Below are 9,903 nucleotides of genomic sequence, written 5' to 3' on the forward strand. Positions count from 1 at the left end.
GAAAGTAATAAATTTAGTTATTTTCTAATAACAGTTTCATGTGTGATTGATTCCATTCTTAATATAAAATTAAAATGTAACATTTAAAATATATTATTAATAATAATAAAAATTATATAAAATATTTTAATGTGAATTTTCATATATATATATATATATATATATATATATAAGGTTAAACAAAAAAACTATGCATATAGTATATAATGCAATTGGAAAGATTAAAATATTATATTTAACACATTTCAAGGAGTTTCACTATTCTACATATTGGTCTCTTTTCATGTATATTTTTAGGTCCATTTCTAATGAAATCCAATAATGAAAATTCAAGTTGTATAATATACACAATCTAGGTAACGAAGGGAATGTTCAAGAACTGCATTCAAAAATAAAATTTAAACAATGAAAAATGATATATATATATACCCCGATATATATATACCTCAATTGGGGTGCGGGCTCACAGTTGGGACCGCCTGGTCATATTAATGATAGGTAGCTCTGAGACAAGTACTGCCACCCCCACATGCTCAAGGCGTTGGGTGTGATGACGTTTGGCATGAGTGCATGCAAGGGTGGTGGGAAAGGTGGTAGGACATGAGGTTAGGTAAGCCGTAAAGGAAAGCATGACAGGAAAGAGAGCATTGTAAGAGTTTTTTCCTGTGGAGGAAGGAGGTGCTGCAGAGGAATGGGAAGGCGACGACTCTTGCAACCCCAAGCTCGAAGATAACCTGCAATTGAAATCGGGTATGTTTTTTGGCCTTGTTCCTCCACTGCAATGATGTTATGGTTGGGGTTTTACTGGTGGGAGAGGGGGGTAAGTAGGAAGATTACCTGGGGGGTTGAGAATTGTTGGTGGCAATGGGGAAGGAAATTGGTGGCAATTGCCTAGTTCTGCATCTATATCCTATGCCAATTGGGTATTGCCTATGGCCGCTATTGGGATAAACTTATGTTGTCTGGCTTGGAGAACCTAGGTTCCATAAACTGCGTTTGGTGTGGGGCTGACCATAGTAGGCAAATGAGTGAGGGAAATGAGATGGAAGATGGGGGAAGGGGGAGTAGTTGACAAGGTGCATGGGCAGTAGACCATACAATCACAGCCAAAGAAAGCACCAAGTTAATGGGAATTCCCTTCGGGACTATGGCAAAGCCAGAGACTGTGAATGGAAAGCTAAATGGGAGAAAGCGAGTGGCAGCACTATCATTTCCTGGGTAGAGGGGGCAAGGTTCCCAATTTCTTCTTGGAATTCTGCTAGGATGAGGATGGGCTTGCATGCTTGGTTTAGGCAAGGGGGGGCTCACCTGACTGTGATGGGAAGTTGTTGGGTATGGAGAAGGGGAGTGATAGCGGGAGGCTAGATCCAGTCCCAATGCAGGGTCGGATCTCCGAACCACCCCAGCTCTGAGGCTGAGAGCTGAAGGTGTGAAGAGAAGCATGGTGTGGCTCACTGCGATGTCAAAACAATACAGGAAAGGTACCAAATTACAATGATTTGTTGTGGATTAACAAACCGTTGTTGTCAACAGGTCTCAGGAAACTTGGATATGGCTCGGCCTGCAAGAGGACGAGGACGAGGAAGATGTGGCTAGGCCCCTAGGAAGGATAAAGAGCCAAGCACATTGGAGCCTTGCAGGGGTAGAAAGTCGGTAGAAAACCTTATCATTGAAGCGACTGAGGCTTACCATGAGGGGACTGATGAAGGAATCCAAAATTGTTAGAAGAGTGGGAGGAGGAAATAAAACAAGGCAGTGAGACAAAGGAGGATATGGACAACTGGAGGACTTTAGTTCCGGACGTGGGCAACACCAGAGGAATAATTACGCAGTTCAAACAAACCCTATACCTCTATTGGTTGATGAAGAGTCTATTGGGCAAAGCAATGGAACAAATTTTTGTAGGAATGGAAGTAACACTCCAAGGTATGCCAAGTTACAAGCAAGACTTGCAGAAAATTCAATTCTAGCTTCATAAGGAAGACAACAGGTTGGATAGAATTGATCGCCACATCCCATGCTCCTAGAACTGAATGAGATGCCTGGTGCATCAGCCAAGGACCCGGCACCTGTGGAATCGGCCTCAGAGGAGCAGAAGGGCTAGTCACTTCCCCATGTTTACTTTTTTTTTATGCGGATATCTTTTAATTTTCGTCATGCAAATATAAGTTTAGATAGATATCTAGTGTATGGACATGAAACAGAGACATATATAGCTTGGCTAGAGAGATTAAGACTATACTATTTTTGGATGGCTTACAATGCGGATAGGTGGCTAATAGACTTGGTTTCCCTCCGGGGCAAGTTGAGGCCACCTAGCCAATCTATGTGGTGTAAATTTGCCTTTGCTTAATAGAAAATGAAATGGTCCTACCAAGCTCAACATATATATATATATATATATATATATATATATATATATATATCTATATATATATATATATATATATATATATATATAGATAACTTTGTATCTATTAGGAGGCAAGGGGAGCCAAATCTTTGGAGATACATTTTATTTTCAAAGTTTGCACTCTAGAAAAATTTACACCTCATAATATTTTGATCCCTTCGTGCTTGGCTAGATTCGTGGTTAGGATAAATGTATATTGGTAAATATTGATTTAGAGTAGGAGTTATCCTTACTAAATTGTTTAATATCCTCCAACATTACAAGTAAATCAAATATAAACTTAAAACTAACATACATAATGATCACATCATTTGCAAATTGCACCATTTTCACTATCATGTAACCATTAGTGAAAAAAACTATAACTAAAACGAGAGTACAATTTTTTATACCTCATTCACTATTTTAATATTTATTAATAGTTTAAAGAAAGATTAAACTAAAAATTAAGGATTTTTTTTAAATTTAAAATTATTATGGCATAGGTTCGATTATTTCTCATGGTACATCACCCAAGAGAACTATCACACAGTAACAAGCTTTTAGTTCTAAAGAAACCCTAATTCCTAAGTTAAACTTGTAGTCTTTGTTCATGGTAGGAATTGTGGGAGGGAGTAACTCTACCTTGTATAACAATATAGCTATGGCTGAACACTGTTATAGGATATTGATGCACACCTTAGGGCTAGAGGTCCCAATCCTATGCCTTAACTAGCCACTAGGATGCAACTTGAAACATTGGTTATGCCTCCAATGGAAAAGTCATGTGAAGATCATTAAGTAGTTGTTTTCATAAGGCAATGGAAGATCCTAGTTTGAGATCTTCTCAACCTGTACTGGTGATTATACCTAATATATGAGTGATCATGCTCTCATGGGAAAATTCCTCGTGGTTTTGTCCTAGAAAAAAGTCCTCACTCTATGGATCCAACAAAAATGGAAGCCTAAAGGAAAAATCAAACTAGAGCTATGAACCAAAGAAGTCCTTACTATTGTTTTACCCATCTTGGAGGAAAAAATGAGGATTTTTGAGAATGACCCATATTTTCTTAACTCATTCAAGATTTACCGACATTTTTGGATAGATCATTTTGAACCTTATGAGGAGGGCTTCATGATTTCCCTAATTTAGATACAAATGTACTTGCTTCCTCGAGAGTTTTGAGATAAATAAATATTGGCAGGCATTCACATTCCCTAGGACATTTTGTTAATGCCTCTGAAGCCACAAAATGCAGGTATATCAGACTTATCCTTGCATATGTGTTTACATGAACATTTTTGAACCTCTACTTGAATCAATAGAAATTTATCACCAAGATGATCTCTGGAAATAACCTCTTGACTATGAGTACATCCCCTTTTCATGTCATCATTTCCATGAATACAAACATCTATTACTGGAATTTTCTTTTCTTTTTCTTCTCTAGCTCTACTTCCAATTCATCATATGAGAAATAATTTGATGCATTTTCCAAGCCCTCTGCCAGGCGAACGAACATCCTACCTCCCCTTTCGTTGCCCCACCCTGGAAAAATGCCTAAAACCAGCAACCATTTCAACCCACTTTTAGGGCTTGAGGAAGATCCTGCTCCCTCTACCCCTCTTCGCTTTAACCTTGAAATACCCATTCAATTGATACAATGAAAGCTAGGGACAACCATGGAGTCTATTCTAGTTTCTCCTCGAAAAGAAGAGTAAGAAATCATTCAAGAAGTTCATATGACGAATACAAGGGATGAAAAAAACACGTAGGAACTAGAAGACATGCATATGGATGCCTTGGACCTTTCATGTCTTTCCAAACCGTGGAAAGGTAAGGAACCACACATTATCTTGGAACAACAAGTTAAAATTTTAAGTAAGGCCTTCCTCAAATCTCAATTTTCAAGCTCAACAAATAAGAACAAGGGTAGCAAGCACTCTCTCCTTAGAGATTCAAATGTGATATTGGAAGTCTATCCCTTCGTAATCACCTCTTTTTGATGAAAATCATTTCTTGGAATATGAAAAGCCTCAACTACAAAAACAAACAAAAACTCTTCAAAAACTACAAAAACAAACAAAAACTCTTCAAAAATAAATAGAGATTGGACACACCCCTATTTTTGATGGTGCAAGAAACTAAAACCTACTCCGATCTTGGAACTTTCTATCGACGACATGTCCGCAACCCATAGATAGTTACCTATTCAATTTTAATTAATTGATGCTCAAAGCCAATTAAAAGGTGTTGGAACTCTATATCGACAACATGTCCACAGCCCATAGATTGCTAACCATTCAATTTTAATTATGTTGTGTTTATGTCCGTTTACAGCACAATGTCGATAAGAGAGGATTTTAAAGCACTAGAAATTGTTAGACGTTAAAAGTAACATATTTGATTATTTATTATAAAAACAAACTGAATCACAATCTTGACATAGAAGATTGGGAAAGTCAAATGAATCTGCATATTCATGTTATAACTAATTAAAAATAAAATAATAGAAAAGACGTTAATCGGGCCACGTAAGATCTTTATGACCTAACGTGAGCACGTAAACCCTATTGTGCCGTTGAAAAAGAGGAAAATGTATAAAAATGAAAGGGATGGTCAAATATTAGTGGGTGAGGTAGGGAGCACGAATGCGAAATTCAAAACATAATTCTCGGATTTCTCACTGCGGATTTATAATATATAAAAAAATACTTTACGTCCTTACCGCATATATGGTTTGACCATTCAGGTGATGCATTTTTTTTTCAGGTTCAGTTCTTAATTTACAAACCGAGCAAGCTTACTAGGGAAGCAAAGGAATTATTTTATATATATTTTATTTTATTTTATTTTGTGTGTGTTTTTGTTTCTTGTGAATAAAGAATATATATAGTTTATTTTATAGGGATTTGAATTTTGAATCTCATGCTTTACATATTATTTTATAGCAAAGAAAACTATATTGGGTGAGCTATATCAAGAAAATGGTCAATTAAGCTACATCTCATGTATTATATATATTATTTATTTTTTCTTTTTTTAAGTAAGAAAGTAATAGTGATGAGTTAACTTGTATTTGTGGATAGTAGTTAATAATTTTATATCAATCATGACTGTCCTCATTCTTAGTTTGACAACTTAAATTATGATCTATAAAATAACAAAAATTATTGAAAGAATAACATCATTACCTGTAAAAATCATTAGATTGATTATTTATGATCAACCCATATTGAAAATGTGCTAAGATCTTAATGAAAAAAATAAGAAATGACCTCATTACTATTATTTGGTGCCTTTATCTATGATTTAGAAATATATTGAAAATTTTTGAATTACCTTATTTTCAAAATATGTATGGAAATTAACCATATTTCAGAGTGATATCTCATAAAATACACATTTCTAATAAAGGGCATTACCCCTAAACTTCAATGTATTGACTTTTTGTGAATCTAATTTTATTTTATATGAATTTATTGATAAGAAAGTGCATGTTTTCATCTAAATAATTTAGAAAAAGCATTTCATTTTTAAAATGTGAGGAATTAGATATTTTAGTTTTAAATAAAAGTCTTGGTAATTGTATTATTTTTATTTAAATTAATTTTGAGTTTTTTTTTTTGTGAGTTTTGAGAGAAAGATTTAATAGTTTTCTTTATTTTATTAAATATTATAATTTAAATTTAAATTATAATTTCACATTTTACAAATAAAATAAATACTAAATTATATTTTTGATTAGTTTTAAAATAAAATACCAAAATATATTATTTAATAAAAATTATACAGATTTTTAACCAGTATTAATGAATGAAATTGTAATCAATATATTTGAACTTAGTATTACTAATATTTATAACCATATAATTGGTTGGGAGTAAAAAAACTCAGTGTCAATTCTTCTGAGTAACTTAATCTCATTTAGATATAAATCACCTAATTTACATTTAAAAAAAAACTACTACAATTATATTTGAAATAATAATTTAGTGTTATTAATTTAAATTTATTTCTTAAATATGATCTCATATATATGTATAATTTAAAGAAATTAATTGTAGTAAGATATTATAATTGATTTATCTACTTAGGCATTTCTTAATATAATTTAATTCTTTCAAAAAGTAAATAATCTAACTAAATTCTATTCTAACTAAAAACTAAACTCTATTCAAACTAACTACTTTACCATTCATGACTATTTATATAATAATTATATTATATATTTTCAACCTATCAATGAAGTTAACTCATTACCTATATTATTACATTCTTTTTCAAAATTTAATAGGTTATTTAAAAAAACCTGAATGAAATTAATTCATTACCTACTTAAAAACTATATTATGTTTTTTGCGACAAGTTTTCGGGGATAATCACATTAAAATTCATTTGCTTACGCATTTTGAACCAATAAGTGTGGTTTAATGTAGGATAAGATGGAGAACCAGATCCTGGCATAGCTTAAATAGAGAGAGATCCTTCAAAAGGTTAGAAAAAAATAGCTATAATTGACCAAGAAACAACTAAATTTGACCACAGGGACAGGGTAACAGCTATATTTGACTGGTCCAAGAGACAGTTAATTCCTTAATTTGTTTGATATAATTATTTTTAATCTAATTTAAAAATATACTAACCTAGGAACTATAATCTAAATATTTATTAGTTTACCAAAAATAATCATTTTTAATTCATATGAACCTAAATAAATCTAATTTAAATCAAAATATTTATTATTTTTAATTCATATGAAAATATTTTGATTACCCTCATTAAAATAACTCACAATATGATGATGATGATGGTGGTGGTGGTGGTTAACGTCCACTGAGACCAAACATTGGTCTATCGGACCTAAAGAAACAAATTATTTATTTTGATTTAAGATTTTATTCCTATACTCAAAAAGCTTGGAGAGAAGCCTCCCGAGCTCACTATAATTTTGACATTGTAAAAGGCTAGGAAGGTCAGTATTGTAACAAAGATTGTGAAACTGAGATCTAATGTGGTTGTATGCGGGGCACTCTAAGAGGAAGTGGTTTTCATCCTCAATGTTCCTATTCTCACCTATATGGCAGAACCTTTCCATTCATGGCGTTTTAGAAACTGCCCAACGACTTGTTTCACTATGGAGCTCATGAGAATTCATTCTAATCTTTGCTATATTAATTTTCTTCTTTGAGCTAGTTAAAATAGAGAGATACTTTTGATCTTCTAGGGTGGGGTTGATGACCTTCTTATAATAACTTAATTTTCTTTTAGCCGCTAAATCTTTCTCACACCACATTTTTTCTTTGAACATAGAAGTAACAATATCTTTAATGTTATTTATGTTTTGTAATGCATCATTCTCGTTGTTCTCCCAATATTTTAACCAGGCTCTTGTGTCTTTATCCCACCCCAAATTAAGCCTTAGGTGGTTTTGGCTGGAATTTAAAGCTAGCTTAGGATGTCTATGATCATCTATGTTATTGAGTTTGTGCTTGTACAACAGAAACATAATCATAGCTAGGCTCTCAATAGGGGAAAGACCTGCTTCTATAAGGAGAATATAATAGGGTGTATTACTTTTAATTTTCAGGTTATAAGTTATAAAACGCTTCTGGATTTGCTCAATCTTTCTCCATGATTCTCTAGAGATGTTGCAACCCCAAACCTCACAGCCATATAAGATAATAGGAGTGACTAAAGTTTCAAAGAGGAACTTATTTTTATCCCACATTACGAGGTTTGTTGTTTTACAATTATTTTCAAGACCAAAATAAGCTTTCCACCCCCCATTAATCCTTTTATCAATGCTATGGTTCCAGTTGAGCTTGTGATGAATATCAATTCCTAGGTACTTGTAAGAATACACTTCCTCCAAGTTATTATTGTCATACATAAAATTAGCGTAAGTGTCCTTCTTGGATTTGATAATCATAACTTTTGTTTTGTTAGTGTTAACTGTCATACCCATGGTAGAGCAGAAATCCTTAAGAAGCCTGATTTTCTTATCAAGATAAGATGGGCACCTTGCGAAAAGAACAATATCGTCAGCATAGAGAAGAAAGATGACGACTATGCCAGCTAAGATCGCGCCATCACATCCTGCTTCCTCTAAATAGCCTTCGAGCTTATTGATGTAAATGCCAAATAAGGTAGGGGAGAGGGGGCAACCTTGTTTAACTCCATTGTTACACTTAATATCTTTCGACCACCCCTCATTGCTCTTTAGCTTGGTAATTATGTTCTAGTATAACCTTATAGCGACAGCTCTCAACTTGAGAGGAACCTTTAGCTCTTCTAATCTATTCCAAAGGTTGTATCTAGGAACCGTATCAGAAGCCTTTCTAAAGTCCACAAAGCAACAAAATAAATTGGATTTATCATTACGACATTCCTCCGCAATGATCCTAAGTGTAACGAGGTGGTTTGTTGTTGAGTGATGCCTTCTGAAACCTGCTTGGCCTTTAGCCCGCTTACCTTCACTTTCAAGCCATATGCTTAACTTCTTTTCCAAAATACTACCATATAACTTGGCTAAGAGAGGGTTGATCATAATTGTCCGATAATTAGAGGGGTTATTTGTATCCCCACTTTTAAAAATAGGGATAATGAGGCTCTCAGTCCAAGGTTTAGGGAACCCTTGCTTGACTACTTGATTGAAAAGCTTGTGGATGTGGGGGATGAGGACAGGACCTCCAATTTTTAAGATTTCCACCTGGTAACCTTCAATGTCCTTAGCTTTCCCATTAGCGAGGAAATTAACCCCAAACTTAATGTCTTCTAAAGAGAAAACTTCTTTCGTTGTGAGAAGGGTTTCCAAATTATCCATGACATTTGGAGATTCATAAAGCTTTTTAAGATAGGAATTCCAATCATGAAGAGCAATTTTATTATTATCTTTAGTATTCCTAGTCAGAATCTGCCTCCAAAATTTCTTAGGAGCTACCTTAGAGAGGTGTAAGAGATTCTCCTGTCTTTGACGAATGTACTGCCTTTTTTTCCTTTTAGTTGGGGCTTTGTATATTTTTATCTTGTCCATTTTAAGAGATTCATCAACAACTTCCTTAATTTCTCTCCTTTCACTTTTACAATCTTTGTCATACCATGGATTGGTTTTACTATTTCTTTTATTATTTGAAACTTCAATTGAGAACTTGTTAATAGAATATATTATATTATGTTTAATCTAATTAGTTAATTCTATTACTAAACTTAATTTATAGAACCAAATATGAATAATTTTTATTAAAAATAAATAAACTCATCCAACCTATGAGTTACTATGGTACTAACTAGATTTATTTATTTATTTTTATTTTTATTTTTATTCAAAATATTTCTTAATCATTTTTAATTCATATGAACCTAAATATATCTAATTAAAAATATTTCGATTACTCATATTGTCTTTACTAATAAAATGAATTAAATAACTTATAATATAGTATATTATGTTTATTTTTATTACTAATCTTATTTTTATATAGCCAAATATGATAAGGAATACACCTAA

Source organism: Pinus tabuliformis, chromosome 8 (assembly GCF_031772625.1).
Source record: "Pinus tabuliformis cultivar Carrire ecotype Pingquan chromosome 8, CPIR1, whole genome shotgun sequence".
Taxonomy (NCBI): Eukaryota; Viridiplantae; Streptophyta; class Pinopsida; order Pinales; family Pinaceae; genus Pinus; species Pinus tabuliformis.